General features: G+C 38.7%; 1 protein-coding gene and 1 long non-coding RNA gene across 2 annotated transcripts in view; one reads left to right on the top strand and one right to left on the bottom strand.

Annotated features, from left to right (window-relative positions):
• PHLDB2 (pleckstrin homology like domain family B member 2) overlaps positions 1–17,082 on the bottom strand; it is a 199,810-nt gene extending 182,728 nt beyond the window's left edge. The window contains exon 1 of the mRNA XM_039857031.1: positions 16,823–17,082. The gene's annotated coding sequence lies outside the window, so the exon portion shown is untranslated. The remainder of the gene's footprint in view (positions 1–16,822) is intronic.
• Positions 9,357–21,839, top strand: part of LOC120598188 (uncharacterized) — a 31,447-nt gene continuing 18,964 nt past the window's right edge. The window contains exon 1 of the long non-coding RNA XR_005651535.1: positions 9,357–10,228. This is a non-coding gene — a long non-coding RNA (uncharacterized LOC120598188). The remainder of the gene's footprint in view (positions 10,229–21,839) is intronic.

Here is a 21,839-nt window from a genome sequence, read left to right as displayed (position 1 = left end):
AAAACCCAGGATATCACATGACCTTTCCTATGTGACAGATATACCAAGTTCTCTGCCCCTAATGATCCTTGCCTTACAAATGTTGTTGCTATTATGAACCATCAATAAATATTTTATCTCAACATAAAACTTTGAATAAAAATTTTGGAGAGAGACAAACCCATGTCCGAAATCTGACTTTACCTCCTAGTCACTGTGTGCTCTTGGACAAGTTACTTAACCTCTTTGAGATTTGTTTCTTCACCTACAAATTGAGGATAAAAATGATCAACTCTTGGGTTGCTATGAAGACTAATTTGGATAATGTCCAGTGCTGGCATTTAGTAGCTCTTATTGCTGTATATTTTTGCCGTCTTAAACTTAATTGGTGCAAACAGTAAATTTACATGCTGAAACAAAGATTTCCTGCTGCCTGTATATAAGCATACATATATGTGCATATGTATGGCAGATATTTATGTGCAATTGAGAAATATATATAGAAAATTATAGTTTTACTCTAATTAGCTCTGAAAAGCAGTACATTTTCTTTCTTTCCTTAAACTTCACTGAACTCTACAGACTTATTTCTATCATCCTGAGTGATTCTCACAGGCTAAAGATGGCCTAGGCCCCACATCAATAGGACTCGTTAGCAAAATACACCTTATTAATCTGTCTGTCATGCGTCTATTAGATTATAAAACCACTTCCAGGTTTCATTATGGTTGTTGATCTCCCCTCCCGTGGATTCAATGCCATGAAAAAGTCAAGCCATGGACTCTCCAGGCCATACCCACAGCAAAAATACATTTGGAATATTTTGTTAGAAAATAATTTAATGACGTCTTGATGTTTTTAGTAAACTCTGATTCTGGTGTTTAAAATAAATACACTCAAAAAGTCAAGAAATAAACTATGAATGTCAAAATATTATTATTTCCGTTTGTAAATCAACTTATTATTAAGGTGCTTACATATTCGCTATGAAAAAAAGTGGGGAGCTTCTGAGAAAAGAGGATGGTAAAATTTTAGAATGTATTAGGATACCAGTACAGGCATTTCTTTCATTAAAACACACACACACACACACACACACACACACACACACACACACACACACACACACAATTTCGAAACTTTGACAACTTTGACCGGAGGAATGCAGAAAGAACCAGCTTGTGAATGGTGGGGGCTGATGCAGAAATGCATTAGGTCATAGGTTCCACCCTGCCACAGTGAGATTATCCCCCATATGGTAGTTTATGTTTCTGTGGTTTGCTGAGGGCTTGGGCTAGTTTTAAGTAATTTTCTTCGAGGTCCTCTAAGCCAGTTAAAAATTATTTTGTAAACTATTCATTCTATCACATGCTTCAGCAAAATCTACCACAATCGAATAAGCATCTGGATATGTTCTCTGAGAGGCAGATTAGCCTCTCCTCTTCTTAAATTTCAACTTTTTACCTCATTGCAGCAAAATCTCTTTATCTCCTTGGTGTTTAAATTTTTCCCAGGCACTGAGTGTTTTGACTCAGTCTTGCTACACAATCCACAAGAGACTCTTTAAGATTCATGGTCTGTGTCTCTAACTAGAGGTTTTACAAATGAATTGACCATAAGGTGGCAATAAATAGGTCATCAATGCTTGAGAGTTACAGCTTGTTTTGTTCTCTGCTTCATTTATAATTCAGTCAACACAAGATATCTCTTGAGGGTCCATTGTGAGAAGGACAGTGGGCTGTAGCTCTCTGGACCTGGACCTTGCACAAGTTTTCTCTCCCTGCTCTACCCCCAGGTGATTACTATTTGTCGCACACATGTGAACATACACTCACTAGCATACACACTTTGTCTCCATCTGCTTTCTTCCCATCCACCCACCCTTTTTTAACATTTGGTACTTATTTGATGTTTTATTTTCTGTGATCACAAGGTTGACTTAGAACAATTTTCTCCAAACTTCTCAGTTGAAAATAATCACCTGGGACATTAAAAAATATATACTTTCTTGAGCTCTCTAAGTTGGTTTAAAGTTACTTAAATATAAATAGAAGAAGACCCATATATTCTCTAGCATATGTGATTCAACAGGGCTGAGGAAGAAATCAGAAATTTTATTTTTAGGAGGTTTCTCATATGATTCTTTTCAACAGATAAGATTAGGAAACACCAGAGAGGGAGATGACCTCCTAGGTCACTTCCAACATTGACACATTATACTTCAGACAATCCTGATGACTTTTCTCAGAGGTCTTAATTGCTAAATTACACCAACTCTCTTCTTTAACCTCTGGCCCTGAAGTGTTCCTGCCTCCTGAACTTCCATTATAACTGCCTGCATTATTCAGCAGTTACTCATACACTATTTTGCAGAATTTCTTCAATGCCTCACACTTTTATTTAAGTCTTAAATTTTATTTAATGTTTTGAAGTTTTTCATTATATCTACTGAAACTATGGTAGACTCCTCTAGAGGAGGGACAATATTTTCTGGATTTCTTTTTATTCTTCATTTGTGTACTCGTTTAATGTTTTATTTTCTGAGATCAAATGGATGAGGTTTTGTCTCTAACTTAATTTTCTCTTTAAATATTAATATCTTGCTGCCTGGGTAGAGACTATATTATTTCATTTCATATAGTAAGAGGCAGAAGATTTGGGAACCTAAGTTTTATCCTAGCTGGTGCAGCTGTTAGGTACTCAAATAACCCCCTAATCCTTTATAAAAACTTAATCGGACAGCTGCCTTGATAATATGTAGTTTCAATAACAGCCTCTGTTGAAGAAAATAATATCCCATTGTAATATGTCTCATAGATTGATGATATTTCTCTGCAAAGAAATGTCTAATGGATAGGAAATCCCAAAACTGGGGAATTGAGCTACACACTGAAAAGCTCACCTTTAATTTTTACCGTGAGATAGAAGTATATTCTTTGGATTTAGCAACCGTTGGAACTTTGCTATATTTATGGTTTAATTAGACTGTTTCAATGTAGTGGAACAGCTCTTTAAAGCACTTTTAACAAGGATACTATTGTTAAAGAAAAACAGCTCTTTCATTTGAGCCATTAAAATTATAGGGAGGGGAATGAAAAAATACCCTTGGCAGCATATTTTTTAATTCAGCTGTGACTTCTCCAGCCTAATCGCCAAAAAGCCTCTGCAAGGCAGTTCTTGTTTACATAGCAGTTTGATCTGGGTTCTTGTAAAATTAAACGTAGGTTGACAAATTAAATTTAACATCACCACCCTCCAGGACGTTGTAAATGTAAAGGAGACTAAAACAAACATGGGAAATGTTACCGTAACAGGGCAGTGTAAAGTCAGATCTAATAAAACATAGTAATCTTGCTTATGAATATAATTTAGTGCAAAAAGTATCAACAAACAGTTGATATTAATTTTTTAAAAATATATACCTCCATCATCTTTCATACACCATTAAAACAGATGTCTTTGTTTCTCCACACATTTTTTTTTCTAACCAGGATTTACCAGAGACATCTTTCTGGTTCTTAAATTAAGCAGTTTAGTGTTTTTGCAGTATCACAGTTTAAAATCTCTTTCAAGAATTCATGAAATAAGCATCTTACATTGTTGGTGGTTAATTACATTAGAACATTCAGTCTCTTTGAACTTATTCTTAAAATAGATATATATATATTTTTTTTTAATGAAAAAGTCTCACAGGTAATCTGAAACTTACATACCAATAGAATTTAACAGAAAAGACTTCTCGGTCTTGTCCAAATTTATTTAGAAGTACAAATAAAAAGATTAAAATTTTAAATGAGAAACTCGTGTTTAAAGTCTGACTTTGAAAGAAATGAGAAATATACATTATGTAAATGTAATTAATGTAACACAGATATTATGATTTGCAAACTGCTTAACTTAACAAGAAAAATGAGGTGACTATAAAGAGAGATTTGAGTTGGCTGTTCTAGTAGGGCTTCACAAGGTCACCAAGTGAAATGGACTTTCATCATTTTTGCCTGCCCTGCCTTCCTGTGTCAGGGAGTCTCAATAAGGAGACCCAAGCCCAAAAGTCCAGATGTTTTCATTCTCAGTTTCTAGACAGCTCAGGCCACCACTTACATTTGCCTGAGACTTTGAGTATTCACAGAGGAATGCAAATGTTCAGGGGCCTTTAGAGATTATGGTTGTTGCCTTTGATGGAGGGTAGAGTCCAGGTATGGAACTGTAGCTGGTATGTGTGATGACAATGCTAGTGGGAGCATCTTGAACAGACTGTTCAGGGGTGCCATCTTGGCTCTGTTTTGCCTTCAGTGTTTTCTTCCTGTGTTTCTCTCTAGCATTTCCAGACATTCTGTGAGTTACCTGACATCCTTCCAATAAATTCCTTTTCTGCTAAAAGCTTCAGAATTAGTGTTTGTTTTTGGAACCAAGAATTCTGACTACAACACCAAGTTTTAATTCCCGCTCTTTAGGACCAGAAACTTCTGTGCATCCATATGCCCATAGGTGATTAGGTTCTAGGGGCTGTGCAACTCACAAGAAACTGAGGTTGGTGTCACTAATGTTGCTTAGATAAACTCCTCCTCACTTCACATAAGATTTGAGATTACACAGAAAGACACAATCCAACAAGGGTTAAAAATAGGAGAGGGATATAGGAGGATGTAAAAGTAAAGGTACTGATGCATGAATCAGATTGCTAAATGTATTACTTTGTAATGAGAAATAGAACTTGTAGGCACATGAGAGCACTCAGTTCAACATTCTCTCCCTTGTAGGAGAAGCTTCCTGAGAAGCTAAAACAGTCAGAGGCTTCCATGGAGGTGAGGGTGGTAGGTCTAAGCAAAGGAAACTCAACTATCCTTGGGCTCGAATCACCAAATAACAGTCCCTGGAGTACTCTGCCCTGGCATTCTGTGGCTAATGAGTTCTTGCTTTTTGCTTTGCAATGCTCTTTAAGTCTCTTTTAAAAATGTAAATATATTTGGAAGAGATAACACATTAGTCATTTACTTTAGCAAAGTGTTTCCCAAACTTCTGTCATTCATGTACTATTTTCTCAATCTTGCCATATTCATATATTTGTGTTTTATTATATTTTTATACCTAAATACTTCCAATACTTTGTTCTAAATAATATATGTGAATGTGAAAGTTTGTTTTGCTACATATTTTTTAACACTCCTGAAAATGAATCTGTAGTGTTAAAATGATTTTACATCATCATCTTGCATTCTGCAGAAAATGTATCAAGTGAACTAAGATTTTGTCCTTGTTTGAAAAATCATGCATAGAAGTTAAAATTTTGGAGCCCAAATTTACAGAAAATGTCTCTATTTTTCTCTAACCCTTGATTTATAGTTTGGCTGGGTATAGAATTCTATGGTGAAGTCCTGTCCCCACCCTCCCACCTCCAATCTTTGAAGGCATTTCCCCCAAATCTTTTAACATCATATAGTGATATTATTGAGAGGTCAGAAGCCAGTTTAATTTACATTCTTTGTATGTTACCTTTTTTCCCTTCTGGAAGTTCTTATGTTCTTTTAATCTTTGGCATTCTAAAATATCATACTATTCACTAGTTGTTTGTTTTACTTTTTAATTTAATTGGTTGGACATGAGCCATTTTAATCTAAACATTGTGACTTTTGAGTGCTAAGATTCTTTCTGATAATTTTTTCCCTTCAATTTTCTGTGCTGTTTCTGAGACACTTATTAGTTACATATGGAACTTCCAGGATTGGGTATCAGTGTTTGGAATCTCTATCAGTCAGCAAAATTAAAGCTTTCTGTGTGTTATCAGTAGAAAGTGTTTTAATACATGGAATAAGCATTGAAAGGGCTGGAGGATTGAAATTTTCTTGAACTATCACAGACTAGCTCTGTCTGCCATCCCAATGTGCATGAGTCTCTAGATGCTCACCAGGAAGCTGCTTCAGCCCTCATATGAACTTTTTGCCTGTGCATTTGCCTGCAACTATCTCCATTATTCTGGAGAAATGACCTTTGCTCTTCTACCTTCCAAATCAAAAATACCCACTCCAGGCTCTAATCTGAAACCGTATGTGTGTGTGTGTGTTTATTCAACTCCTTTCTGATGAACACTTAGACTACTTTTAAAATTTGCTACTATAAACAAATCTTACATAAATATTTGTGTACTATGGGAAAATTTTAATGCACTCTTCTAATTTTCTAAAGTAAGTCCTAGAAGTGGATTTGCTAAGTCAAAATTACCCACATTAAAACGTTGTTATATGGCTTGACAAATTGCCCTTATAAAAGAGGTTGCAGCGATTCACACTTCCATCATCTCAGTATGTGAAACTGACTGTTCCCCTCATGCTCACCGATGCCTGCAGTTACCCAATTTTTGCCAATCTCATAAAAAGGAAATATTATCTCAGTATTTAAGTCTGCTTTTATTTTATTTTTAGTGTGGTTAAACAGTTTTTCATATGATTACTGGTCGTTTACCTTTCTATTTTTGTAAATTGTCAGTTCATTTTCTGCCTTACTCCTGGGGTATTGCTCTAGCTGGTATGAATTTGTAAATTCTCTTTAGAGATATTAACATTTTGCCTGTTATTTATGTTGCATTTTCTGGGGTCACTATTTTTATTTTTATGTTTGCTTAGTATTTGTAAAAGAAGTTTTAAGTATTTATGTAGTTAAATCTATCTTACTTTACTTTTAGATATATATATTTTTTCCTTTCAGAGGATGAAAGAATGAAGTCAGCATGAAAGTGGGTCCATTAGGAGTTCAACAATCTCTTGGTCCAACTTCAGGATATAGGTGAATTGTTTAAGATGATGAAAGTTTTTACTTACACATTAAATATTTACCTAAGCCAACTTAAGGAGGATTTCTAACTGTACTAGATCCAAAGCTACTAAGTTTGCTCTACCAGCTTGTATCCTGCTTGAAATGTGTGGTGTTAAAGTTGGAATTGGACTTGGTTGTTAGTGGAGGCTGTTGGCATGAGTGCTAGGTGGGTCAGCCCTGTTCTTTAACTCTGAACTTTCTGATTGGTGCAAGCTGCTAACATCAAAAGACCTCACTCTAATTTCTCCAGTGTTTTGTTCTTTGTTCTTTATGGCTGTTTAAAGTTGCTCCCAGGATAAAGAAAATTTAAATCATAACTGAGCAGAGATGAGATTTTTAACAAGATTGTTCTCCAGGCAAAAGTCACCAGGGTTTGGGAGAGCACGTGAAGCTTGGGCTGTAGAGAAAGGTTCTAAATTAAGGTTTCAGGTTTAAGGGCTGTGTTTAGGCAAAGGCTCTGATTCAGGGTAAAGTTCTAGTTCTTTCTGCTCCTACCTTTTAATTGGAAGGGTCTCTCTGGATCCTTCTGCTACTTGCCTTCTCTAGGCTATCAAAATTTTTTCAACCATGCTTACCACAACTGTCTCTCTTCCGGTACTTACCCCTCCTTAGGATTTTCAGACACATTCCTAAAAGGAAGCAGCTTTCTCTCCAAAATCTGAGTGCTTAAAAAGGAAGGAAGCAAATCCTAATTTCCTTTTTTTTTAAAAAAACATTTGGACCTCAACTCTTCTGAAAGTTTTCTGGAGCATCTATCTAGAACTTTTTTGTGTTGTATTCAGTTTTCATTGTTCTTACATCCTCGGGCAATGCTGCGTTGGCTCCTTTATTGGTCTATCTGCTCTATAAGATGTTGATCTTCCTCTGGGCAGAAATGTGAACTACTCATTTCTATATCTGTAGCACTTAGCATAGTGTCAAGCATACATTAAGCAATTCATAAATGTTTTTTTATTGGTTCTATGTTAGAACAATGGAAAATATTTTATTCCAACATGCTGTTATGACCTCGGCTTGGGGTAAGTGGGAATTAATAGCTTCTGATGTAAATGCATGTGGAAAATAGTAGTATTCCAGTTGGAGGCATATGAAATAGCAGTTCAAAGAGGAAAATGGTAACTCTCTGATAATCCCCTTAGGAGAACAGCCAAAGATTGAGCATAACCATACATGGTCAGAGTGGGTATCTATAGAACAGGAGAAAAAAGTATGTTTGGAGAGTGGGCTAAATCCACAATGTAACCAAATAGGGCTCAGGCCACTGTATCCAGTGATCATTTTTACTCAAATTTCATTGGCTAATCTTACATAAAAGGTCATATAAAATAAGATGATAATAGGATATGAAATTTAGTATGCCAAAAGTTTCTTGAAGACATCTAAAGTTCAGTATAATTAACTGATCCGGAGATTTATTTAGACATATCAAAAGAATTTTTTACATGCCAAAGGTTCTTGTATTTTGCCTTTTCTAAAAATGATCAAAATATCTTGTAGCAATTTTAGAGAATGGGGTATGCTATCAATAGAAGTCTTTAAGGTCTGTGATTTGGATACATATTTGCTGAATTAATTCCAGAAATTAAATGTGTCTAGATTTTGTGTAACCCATGCCTAGAAATAGTCCACACAAAAGGTTTCTTTTTACAAAATTGATCTAATATCTCTCTCACACTAAAATTCTTTTTATGCATTTCACACACACACACACACACAACTTATAAATTATTTTAGTTCCACTGAAATTACTGCAAAACACTCAGTGCCCCCAAATACCTTAAGATTTATGATATAAAATTGCCTCTGTTCAAAATTCTGCCTACCTCTCTTTTGGCTTAGTGGGCAGTGAAAAGTGGGCAGGGATTATCAGGAACAGTCCTGCTTCTTCTGCAAAGCCTCTACTAGATATGCCTCTCTTTACCTTCACTGTCTGGCAGACTCTCTGGCAAAGATGAGATACCTATGGACTCCAACTCCCTTGACTATCAATGGGCAGAGGGAAGATTATAGGTAGAAGTATATGTGGCCAGATGGTGTTTTGAAAGTAGAAAAACAGAGTTCCATATTGCCTCATGCTCTGAAATGCTTTTTTTCCCTGCTAGAAAAAATGCCAAGCTAGAGGATCCAGTTCAATATTAGAAATTCCGTTTAATTCAAGAAGCAATAGTGTGCTCACCGGCCCCATAGAAAAAGCTGTGAAGGTGCCAACTGGTGCTTGGTCATTTGGTCATCAGCATCAGAGTATGTATGAGATTGTCCCATATTTCAGTACCTTACCCATTTTTTCTTTTTTTTTTTTTAACTTGATGAGAAAACATTGAGGTCTGTATTTGAGTTAAGTTTGACATTGATAATAATGGAACCATGGGCCATTTTGGTTCTCAGGCCTCATTTAGAGGTACTACATGGTTGAATGATAAGCCTATCCCCTTCCTATCCTGCCTTAATTGAATATATATGGTGGGCAACCCAAGGATAACTTTTGGTGGTGGTTTGTTTGTTTTGTGGTCTCTAGGAAGTGAGTGTAGCCAATATGTTTAAGAGTATCGACTAAGCATTGTTTTTTGTTTTGTTCATCCCTCTCCGCAAGGTACTACCTAAGAAGAAGTTGATTAGATATTAGGAATAGAGTCAAAACTGAGGAATACGAAAAGTCTGTAAGATTTTTGTTGAGTACAATAAAAAGTCTCTTGAGGACCCTGACAGGAAACCAACCTATTCTTACTGAATTCATGGCATTCCCCTGTCACCTGGAAAATTACCAAATATCCTTTAGTAATAATAATTAATATTGTCTTTCTCATCTTTAAAAAAAGACAAAATGGGCGGCAAGGTGATGCAGCCTCTGAATGCTACTGAAACATAAGACCACTGATATTCAATTTCTTTCAGCGCTTTTCTTGTTGGACCAGAGATTCTTTGCAGTTACTTGTGAGTGTGGTTCTTCAGGGCCTAGAGCTCCCTGGGCATGGGTCTGGAGAGATAAAGTAGACTAGGGTGGGCCATGATGCTACATACTTTCTTTACTAGACTCCCAGTCAGGCCTTAGTGCTTGGTACAATTAGCAGTTTCCTTTGAACAGTGTTGCCCTGGGCTGCTTTCTCTCATACACAGTGAGCAAGCATTATTCTTTCCTTTTTATGGGAGAAGTAGAGCAGAGAGGAGTGAAATAACCCCAGAGGTGAAAAATAAAAAATGCCTATGCTTGGAATGGAACATAATAATGCTATCAGTCATCTTGATGTTCATTCATTTCTGCAAAATATAAGAGGGAAGTCAGAGGAATCAAAGACAACTGCCCTTTCAGTTCAGGGCCTCAGGGAAGATCCTTAATGCATTCTTGTTCCTTGTTGTGCCTTCTCTTCTTTACAAATAGCCTCTTTCATGAAGCTAACAAGAAGAGACAAGAGAACAAGGCACCCAATTTGCAACTACCTTGGTGAGTAACCCTGGGCGGGGCACCTAAGGGGGTGGGGGCGGGGATGGTGGTGGGGAGGAGGACAGGGATGCTTCCAGGATCCAAAGCAAACTTAAAGCTCCTCCATAGCCCTTGGCCATTGTTTCGTTAACTTCAGAGGAAGTACAAATCTGTCCCTCATTCTTCAGCCTTTTGCTTATGTCACCACTCCACCTTCCCCCATCCAACACACACAGTTCCATCTGACTCACTCTAACCTTGGGCAAGTCAAGTCACCTCTAAGAACCTCTGTTTATTCGCAAGAGAGGATAATAGTCATGACCGCCTGATGGCTGGAGCTTGCATTAGTGATACGCAGGTGTGGCAGAGCTGTGTTGGTGCCAGGGTTGCTGCTGAACAAGAGAACTCTGATGTGGTTCCCTGCATTTTTCCAGCTGAGTGTGATCCTTCTCTGGAAGATTGATACCTAGCCTCTCCGTTTATAATAACCTCAAGGTTACAGTCTGAGATCTCTTTAGCAGTTTTTTTATTCCAGACTTTTTGTTGTACTCAACAAAAGATAGGGATGGTGGTTCCAGAGAGATAAAAACCATTTCTGTGTTTAATTTTTAAAAGAACATTCTGATCTGAAGTTTTCTAGTTTTTCACAGAAGACAGAGTATCAAAACTAGAGGAGAACTTAAACACAATAAAACCATCCCTATCTCCATTTTGAAGAAGAGAAAATTGAGGCCAAGAGAGCCAAAGTGACTTACTTGCTCAATGTTATGTGGTTAGCATGTAGTAGTAGCAGAGTCAAACAAAACCATGATTTCCTACTTTCTGTCCCATGCTGTTACCAATGGCAGAAGAACACGTAACCCTCAATGCACCATTCCCTCTGCACAACAGCTTAACACTGCTTTCTTCAGTCATTCCTGGCCATTTTTAAAATCGCTTTCTCTACTAAATTTATAGTCAATTACTAACGTGTTATCACCCATGAATATTTCTGAGAATTCATTATCCTCAAGATATTTTATAATTAGGAGTACATAAACACACACACGCGCACACACACACACACACACACACACACACACACACACACAGGGGACTCTAAGGAGAGTATGGTTTAGTTCACTTGGTACCCATAAAACCTTCAAGATTATTTATCCCTGTTCTAAAAACAGTGTCTAGCATGTTTCTGGGAAAGAGTAGGTGACTATTGCAGAACTGAGGATGACTCATCAACAAATGTTTGTGGTTATTTACAGTGAAAATGCATTCTTTCTCCAAACTGGGTCACCACCAAAAATTTTAAAAACTGGCACCAACTCACAGACCAAGACAATGGTGGAGTCAGGATTAGGATGCCTATTTTGGGCTATGCTTTATGTTCTATTTGTTGGAGTGCAAGTTACAACTATGTTCTGTAACACAACTATGCACAACTATGTTTTATAACAGTGCCTCTTATCAGGGCCATTTCCATTTTGCAAAGAGAAACAAAATGAGATAAATTTTGATTAAAAAAAAAAAAAAAAAGTAAGGTTTTGAGAAATCTAGCCATTGGTTCTCACCTCTATTCGGGATTCCTACCCAGGAAGCAGAGCTGAATTTAACAAAGTTTATATGTTTGACCTTTAAGGTACATCTCCTCAGAACTGGTAGAATCGGGTTGAGGTGCTGGTTTTCTTTGGGACATAGGGAAGCCTGCTACCTGCTCATTCACCGCAACATCTCTGTTTGGCCTCTGGGTTTTCTTTCTCTCTCTTGCAACTTGCTCACATACTAACCATAAGTTTTCAGCTGCTTACCTTATGAAATCTAATGACATCACCACAAAGCAGGCCCCATGGATGAAGGCCATCATTACACAGAAATACTCAAGAGCTCCAACTAAGTGAGCCATATAAGGCTTATCTTAAAAAAAAAAAAATGAATCCTTGAAAACATCAGCTCAGTGATGACAAAAAGGAATTCTGCCTGGTTAGAGTTATCTGCAGGAAGTATTTCTGATATTGTTTTGGCTTTAGAAAAAAAAAATTACTAGGCTTTGTGGGGGTTATCTAAGTACACAGGGAAACTGCAAATTCAGACTGTTTGAATCCTGTTCTCCAATCCAGAGGTCTTATGTGAAAACAATCTCATTTTCATTTTGCTGCCTGGGAACCCCTCCAAGGCGCAATGAATTGCCAGCTTTCGGTGACCTTCAGTTCTCTAACTGCTCCCAAGGGAAACTTGACCTTGGAGCTGTAGAGAGAAGGGGAACAGTTTTCAAATTGGTGCAGGACAGGGGCAGAAGTTTCTTTCTTTCTGTTTGCTCATTGCCCAAAGATTCTCCTGTAGTAAGATCCTTGGAGCCTCTGAGGTCTCAGAAATGGGGACAAGGTGGGATGAAGGTGCATATTAACCCCAAGGGAAGAATGCAGATAAGAATGTCACAGGGGATGGAGATTCAGCCAGCCAGCCAGGAGCAGTTCTCAGCGAAGCATTAGGAATAAAAAAAGTCAGTGCCCTGTAGATGCACAGCCGATGCAGGGCTCCCTAACCCCTCAGAGCATTTTACGACCAGAATGGAATTCATAGGGCACAATAATTCTTCCTGTAACTTTAGTTAGTTTCTACAGGGATTGGGCCTACACCCATGATGAATTCCCAGCCCGGAGGAGAATTTCCTTAGGTTTCCTACCATATGGTAGCTGCTTGTTCCAGGAGGCATGCTATAAAGTTAACAAAGAGAGAGTTTGTGTCTGTCAGGAGACACCATGGGGCTCTGTAACCCCAACGCATGTACTCTGTCCCACAGGCATGCAATAGATTAGAGGACAGTGGTTTCTTACCTTTCCTCCAGCAAGAATTCCTTTGATATCTTACTTCGCTCATGGGCACATGGGTTTAAAAGATTTTTGCCTTTAAGGCAAATTTTATTAAGTAACAATTAGTGTCTTCATTTTCACCACTCAGTGAACATCTAGTTAGAGTAACGACATTACCACACTGACCTGATAGGATCCTAGCTAAAAACAAAGCAGTCAATATCTGAGTGGGTTCCTGTAGCCAGAGAACAGGCTATGTAGTCACTTGGCATTTTTAATTCCTGAAAATAGCTCGTGTGTCCCATTTGTACCATTTGTAAACCTTAAGAATCCAGAGAACTGCTTGTGTGTTAGGAAAAAAAAGAGCAAATAATTCGGAGTCCCAAGACCTACGAGACTTGTTAGCTGAGCAGTGTTGAGAAAGGCACTCACCTTTATCGAGTCTCGGATTTCTTATCTGAAAAGATATATACTATCTGAAAATGGCACTCCCCTTACAGGGCTGTTATGAAGATTAAATAAAACCGTATAGGAAAGTTTTGGCATATTTAGCTTTCTTGAAGACAGAAATTTGACAACAAAAATAAAATTTAAAAATATCCCAGTATAATAGATATAAATAAATAGTTTCTATGTTACATTAAAATCAAATAAACACGACAACATTTGTGAACTAGGAGATAATAACAATTTTCTCTCATAGCTTCAGAAAGAGATTAAAATGTTGACCTGTGAGCTATTGTTAGTGTGTGTGCTGTATGTTTATGTGCATATATGTGTGTGTGCTTGTGTGTATGTGCGTTTTGTGATTACTTTCCTGGAGGAGAGGAAAATCACTGTGATGTTGGGTTTGATGCCTGTACAGGATCAAGAACACCTGGGGAGGGAGTAATAAATACATACTCTGGGGATTCAAGCAAATCATTTAGAAAGGACTCCTTACAATTTTACATTTAGAATGCAAACAGTATAGATACTGTTGGTTGGTAATTTTCCCAGAACAGAGTGCTAAAAAATATGGATTTTTGAGTTCAACAGACCCAGACTCAAATTTCACTTCATTTTACTAGCTCTGTGATTTGGGCAAGTTGCATAAATTTGTTCCAGGAATTAAAGAAAAAACATGTAGATAAAAAGGCAGTATGCTGTTCACTTCCTGCTCAGAATCAGCACTGGATAAAGGTGAGATGTTTTTCGAGTCCTTGTATTTCAGCTTCATTATTTTTCTCTTTAACCCAATGTTTTAGTCAACATAAAGGATAGCATGTGATTCGTGAAGTTCAGGCAGGGTTAGCTGTATTAGAGGAGACTCTGTGGACTTGGTGATGCAATCCCTATTTATGATGCCTCTGCTATCAGACTCTTAGGTATGTATGAGGTGGGTCAGTGAAAAAGAGAAACTCTTTGTTTAGAGATGATTAGCCAACCACATTTCATGAAGGCATTTCTTTATCTCGAATTTGTAAATGCTCAGGAATTGTGGCTGCTTTGAAATTTCTGCCAGACGGCTAATGGAATTTTTAGGGTGCATCTGAACAAAAGTGAAACTGGAGCAGGGGGAGCAGGGGGAGGCTTGCTTTTGCACATTACTCATCTACCTCTTAAATAACACCAACAAGCCATTTGGACTCTAAGCTAACATGGGTCTGTTTGGGTTACAAGTACCGGAAACCTTGATATGATAGAATGTTGATGGTTCCTCTTGCTTTAAGCCTCCTTCTGCCCAAGTCCCTTGGATTTAGATGAGTGGATATTAACTGAGGTAAAATGAGATAGTAATTCAATTGTCGAATGCCCAGATAAGAATTAGGATGGTGTCATTTTTGTCCTGGAAATAGTCCCGGTGTTGTACCTTAGTTGGGGCTCATGGATTTGAGTCTCTGGAATATAAGGAGGCAGAAATCTTGCCTGAGAACTGGATGGGTTTACTTAGGAAATATTCCTGATTACTTAGGAAGACTCCAGAAACTTCTACCACTAGATGTACTTCTCTTTGTTCCTTATCTGACCCCCAGCCCCTCACCTCTCATCAAAGAAGATCCAGTCTAGTCCAATGCTGGCCTTTTGGTCATAGTGGTACCCAACTGGCCTGGGTATGGCACATCCGATAAAGAACCTCTGACTCCGATAGTCTGCTTTGCTTTGTGACTCCCACCCCACCACGTGTACATACCGCACACACATGCACACACACACACACACACACACACACACACACACACACACACATAACTTTATACTCCTGCGTGTGTTCAACTGTATGACTGCACAGGAAAAGCAGTGGGTTGGGAGTAAGGCAGAATTGAGAAGAATCTTTGCTTAGCCTCTGACTAACTGTGAACTTGGGCAAATTAATTTACTTCTGGGTTCTAATTTCTTAACATGTAAAAGGAATGATAATGTCTATCTAGTCTAATCAGTCTAATCAGTCCCAAAATAATACCCTCCCCTCCTCATCCCGCTCCCAATTAATATCTAATTTGCATGAAATGGAAAGAAAAACTGGATGTACTCTCAGGGGCTACCAGTGTTTTGGCCTTGAGTTGTCTGCTACACAGAAAGAACAGGGAAGAGTGTCTGCCCCTAAGGCAGCCTCCAGTATTGTGGGAAAATCTGGCCAATGCAATTGAATGCCCCAACACCATTTCCCCCCTCTTCAAAACCCCCTCCATCACTTGTATTATCTAGAAACATCCTCTGGGAACTGGTCAGACAGGGCTTAATATCTTCACAGATATCTATCAGTTTTCCATAATTCTCCATCACATTTCTGAGAATTAGCCCCAGATACAAGCCACAAATCTCACATAGGGTTTGTGCCTACACGACACTGCAGTGGCCTCAACTCCTACATCTAGTTAACTGCCTGAGACACTTAAAATTTCTGGCCACAAACCTCAGCGAAGCGAATTCACTTCAGTTCTATAAATGATTGACAAAAATAGTGTCAAACATTACCTTGTCTAATACATGGGCCAACCCCTTCTCTAAATGAAGTTCAGAAAAATAGGGCCTCCTTATCTATGCCTGAGGTGATATCAGGTATCTGGTTTGAGCATAGATCTTGTTCATGTGCGTTTATTATGGAGCTGGGAAGGACCTTGTGGCATTTACTACTCCAGGAAAGATAAAAACCACTCTGGTCAGTAAAGAATATGGGCTACAGCTTCAGGGACAGATATCTTCTATAGAGACATTCAGTCAGGCAAGGGCTTTAGTGGTCCTCCATCAAAGGTAGCAAACAGCCCTGCCTCAGTAAATGATTGACCTGGCTGCCTGGGGTGATAAGCTTAGGTAAACAGGCTTGATTCTGCTCCAGCAATTTCAAGAATTTTAACTCCCTAGGTCCCAAAGCAGAAAAATACATAGGCTTCCTGGGAGATCCTGTCATTTGAGGTTGACAGCTCTCTGCAGGGACAGTGTGTTCCTCAGAATTATGTGTACTCTGGTATATCTTGGAAAGAATTCATGTAAGCATAATTCTGGAACAAAGCCACGTTTGCAGAACCACGACTGATGGAAGAATATCAATAAATCACAAATATAATTTTTTATAATGAAAGATAAAAAAAACTTTCCAAACTTTTGAAATATGTAGAGGAACAACAATTTTCAGAGGAGAGAGAAGATGGAAGAAAAATACAGCCCGTTTTCAGAACATGTTGGTGGACAAATGATTGAGTTTTTCCAACACACGTCCACATCTCCCACATCTCCTTCAGTAGACCATCATCCGACGATCTGGTCACAAGGCTGGGCAACATGTTTGTTTTGTAATCTTGAGAGAAGGGCCAGGACCAGACAGATCACCTACCTTGATTGCTGAATTCAATTTGGAGTCTTTCCTCAGTTTTCTTTCTGACTCAGCAGTGACAGCCCACGACTGTTCCAATCCTTGTTGGAGTTTGGGATGTTGGTAAGAAGCATCCACGTAGGCTTTTACTTTTCCCTAAGCAGGAGATTGAGGTATTCCCCTCTGTTTCCTTTCCTGCTCTCTCTTTCTCTGGCCCCTGCAGATAGTGGTCACAGGCAGTAACTTGCTTGCAGCCAGGTATGTTGACAGATGTGAAGGAGGGAGCCTGAGCTGGTCTCAGCTGCCTAGTCTGGCCAATCATTACACATCAGGCCAGGATCTTAGTCTTGCTCAAACCCAACCAGAGATCTTGGTGACAAAACTAGACAGCAGTACTGTGTGCAGGGTGTGTGTGTGTGTGTGTGTGTGTGTGTGTGTGTGTGCGTGCGCACACGCGCGCGCGCGCAAAAAGCAGGGTTTATTAGCTACTAACTATCCACAAAAACAATAACCTTACAATTGGATCTGTAAAGTAGACAAGTACACAGGAGAAGAAAATCCCTTTTATTTCACTTCTTTTTATTTTAGCAAGTAGAGATCACTTTATCAAATCTATTTAAGAATAAAATTTCTTCTATTGAATTCTTGTCTGGAATCATCTGGAAGTTCCTTGAACAAATATATTTATTGAGAACGCACAAAATATGTTGGGCATTCTATATAATCTCATAATAACTTTGAGATTTTATGCCCATTTTATGGATGAGAGAACAAAAGCTCAAAGCGATAATGGTCATGCAGCAAGTAGGTGCTGAAGACAGGATTTGAACTCAAGTCTTCTCTAAAACCAGTATCAGTGTCAATGTACTTTGCATGATTCACACTATGGTAGGATGAATAAAAGCCCCCAAAGACGTCGATGTCCTAATCCCCAGAATCTGTGAATATGTCACCTTACATGGTAAAAGGGGCTTTGCAGATGTGACCAAGTTAAGGATTTTGAGATGGGAGATTATCCTGGATTATCCATGTGGGCCCAATGTATCCTAAGAGTCTTCTAGAGAGGTCCAAATCAAAGAAGATGTGATGACAGAAGCAGAGCTGGAGGTGCTGTGCTACTGGCTTTGAAGATGGAGGAAGGGGCCATGAGCAAAGGAAGGTGGCTTCAAGAAGCTAAAAAGGCAAGGAAATGGAATTTCCTCTAGAGACTCCAGAAGGAACATGGTCCTGCTGGCCCGGTTTAGACTTTTGACTTTAGATTTGAAAGGTAATACTTGTGTTGTTGTAAGCCACACAGTTTGTACTAAATTCGTTACAGCATCAATAGGAAATTAATACATACTCTCTCAAAAATCTTCGTGATTGTCAGCTCATTCTCTCGCGTAGCATCCCAATCCACATAGGAATGCTCTTTATTAAGCCAAGCTCCCCCTTCTTGAAATGGCAACTTGTGGGTCCTAGCTCTTTTCAGCATACTAGGCACTCATGGAGGCATTTAAAAAATATTGGAAAGGACACTGGAAAAGGACTCAGTGTCTGGATTCTAGTCTCAGCTCTGCCTTAGGCCAGTCAGTCTGGTTTTCAGTATTCTCTCCTGTAACATTAGTCCCTAGACACGTGTTTTTGGGTCCCTTCTACATCTAAAATCGTAAGATTCTAAAATCTCAGTCATGTAACAATTTAAAAGTATTTGAAGATATTCCTGTCACTTGTTTCTCATCTTTTCCAAACTCAACATCCCTACTTTCTCATGTGACATAACTTCTGGACCCTTCACTCTCTTAGTTGCTCTTCTCTAAGAAAGCTCTACTGCAGGAGTCCCCAACACCTGGGCGGCAGACTGTTACCGCCTCAGCTCCACCTCAGATCATCAGGCATTAGATTGTCATAGGAGCACTGGTCCCTGGTGCCAAAAAGGTTGGGAATTGCTGCTCTACTGTCCCCATTTTCCTCTAACATGTGTGCTCAGATCTGTGCATAGAGCTCAGCCGTCCCTCCGTGCCTGCTTGCGTGCTTGGTTTCTCTGGCTTTCTCAACACCCTATCTTGCTAAAGCCCATCTAACTGTCTCTCAGGATTCTTTGGACTTACCTTAGTCTGTTTCTTTTTAGCTTGTTCTATCCAACCTTGCCTCTTAATAGAGAGCACCTATAATCAATAAATTCATATATCTTAGTGTAGTTTTTTTTTTTTTTTTTGTAAATAAGAAGGACCAAGGCTTTTTAGCGTTAGTCTAAATTTGAATCTTTGCTCACTTACAAACATTTAAATGATCATTCATTCTAACAGGCACTTAAAAGGCAGTGGTTTACAGCATTTTAGGATCATAGATTCCTTTGAGAATTCAATGAAGTCTATGGATCCTCTACCAGGAAAAAAGTGCACAAATTTTGCATGTCATTCGGGGTGTCTGGCTCCAATGAAGTTGTCCACTGATCCCTTTGCTGTATGGCAAATTAGTTCTACACTTACAGTGTTGTTGGTGGAAGAAACCTTTGCAAAAGGCAATCTAACATCTTCTTCCAAATCCCCTTATACTTCACAGAGGCCTGGAAATGAGACTCCCTGGGCCCAGATTGGACAAACACCCAGTGAGGATCAGGGCAGAAAAGTCTTCAGTCCAAAAAGCTGAGAAGTTCTTGGGTTAAACAAAGAACAGCTTTCAGTGGCCTCCTTTTGCAGTAAGAGCTCTGTTCCTTAGAGCCTTTCTCCACAGAATAAATTCTATTCTTTAGACACCAGGCCCCTTAGATTAAAGCCATTTGCTTACCTAGGGATTCTCTCAATTTCATGATGCTACCGGACAGAGGCTGACACTTCTATGTCCTCTTCCCCACCCATGCTATCCCAAAACACTGCCCAGCTGTGCAAACACCCTGGTCTAACTAGCACTTTTGTTTAACTGGCACTCGTCCAGGCCATCCTGGATGAGGTTTCAGGCACATGGGCTTTGGCCACTGTCCCTCCCTTGCAACCTCTCACCCTCTCTAGAAAAAAAAAAAAAAAGTTTTCAAGTCTTAAAAATAATAACACTCCTTTGGTCATAGTGAGCAGATTTGCAAAGGAGTGGGCAAAGAAATATACTTCTGAGCAAGAAGAATTCCTTTGGGGGAAAAAAAACACACACACAACAAAAATCCAGGACATTCAGGAGTATTAGCTCCAGGGGTTCACAGAAAAGGAATCACTTTCCAAACTGAAGAAATGGAGTTTGCTCTCTGCATTCCATGTGAACCCTGCACAGAGGTCTGTGGGACTGAGTGACCCTGGCTCCTTGTTTAAACTGCAGCATATGACAACGGAGAGAACATGCTCTCCACAGGACTTCTACAGAAAATATAAAGAAACTTATATTAAAAAAGAGGTGATTTTCTATCTCAAATAGCAGTTTATGTATTTATTATTTAGTTAAATGTTCAAAAAGAGCACAGCCAAACCCAATTCTTGGCAAAAGTATGTGATAGAATCAACTGCATTTTTTTTTTTTTTCAACCTGGAAAGGATTCTAAACTGAGGTTACTTCCATAGCTTCTTCACAGAGGACTCTTTAAAAAACTTAAATTTCATTTGAAAGGAAATTTTGTACCACTGTTGAAAAACCCAGGATCACTTCTACAAAGAGAAGGTAACCACAAAATAAATATAACATAAACAAAATGATAATAAATGTTAGCTGGATACTATTGCCTTTTTTGTTTTTGCTAGATAAATAAAGGGTAGAGAGGTTTCGTCATTAAGCTAAGACTTTTCTTTCAGCTAATCAGAATAATTACATGATTAAAGATATTAATACTATTCAAGGATGTGGTCGTCTTCCACCCCACATCATTTTGCATACCACCAGTGGCATGAATCCCACTCTCTGGGCAATGTATATTTGGTCCAGTGATTGTGTAACTTTCTCTTTCATTGTCTGAATTTATCTGTTTTATCTCTCATTACTGTAATCAGTCCCTGCTAAATCATTCACCAATGAATACAATGGTTAGCAATCAACCATGTTGAAGAAAGTGTTGGGTGCTATTTGGCGGGGGTAGGTACAAAGTTCCCACCCTACTACCAAAACTAATACTCTTGAATATTTATATTTCCCAGGATCTGTGCTAAACACTTTCCATATGCTTTCTTATTTAGACTTCTAAATAACCCTTCATAGTGGGCATTATTAGTCCTATATCCTATATTTTGAGATATTAATTTGCCTAAGGTCGCACAGGCAGGGTATGAGAGAGCTGGGATACAAAGCCAGGTCAGTGCATCTCTGAAATGCCTGTTCTTAACTCTCGTGCTAAGTAGGATGTTTATAATCCAGTTGTAACATGATAAACTAATTGGTGATAAGATATTAAAGAGTTCATACATGATGTAACAGCTCCATTGTCATAGAGGCAATATCTCAACCTAAGTACATGTTCAGAAATTGAGGCGGATCAGTAGGATCTTTGCAATTACGCTATGCGGGTTATAACTAAACGATAACAAAGTGCACGCAGGAAATTCCGACTATGACTATGTTCTTCGATTGCTACAGGAACTTGAACAGAAATATAATTACCCCTGATTACCTGTTCTAACACTAAACTATATGAAATGAATGATTGCTTAGAATTGATTTGATCTCTGCTAAATTCATACATAGTTTTTTCACCTCAACACATTACTTTTGTTGAAGATAGGACAAAAAGAGAAATTCGTTGAAATTAAGATATTCTATTATAAAGAATTAAGAATGAGGAAAATATTGGACTCTTCTTTGCCAACAGAAGCTGTAGACCCACACTTATTTGTTCTTCATACACACAAACATATAATCTCTCTGTAGTGTTCTATTTCTGGGCGTTTGGCAGCCACTTACAGTAATGTGGGCTGGAGATGGGGGTCAGGTGAGAACACGGTTAGCGGGACCTGGCCTAAGCCTGCTAGAAACAGCTGAGGATGAAGTTTATAAAAGGCCAAGTGATGAGGCTGTGTGCACATTTCACGCATGGCTCTCCATGGGGATTGCGGGCGTGTTCAGCTGATTCCAATGTGTGCTCGAC

This window comes from Pteropus medius, unplaced genomic scaffold (assembly GCF_902729225.1).
Source record: "Pteropus medius unplaced genomic scaffold, Ma_sr-lr_union100, whole genome shotgun sequence".
NCBI classification, from domain to species: domain Eukaryota; kingdom Metazoa; phylum Chordata; class Mammalia; order Chiroptera; family Pteropodidae; genus Pteropus; species Pteropus medius.
Note: the sequence above shows the minus strand (reverse complement) of the source record. Positions and strands in the feature narration are given on the sequence as shown.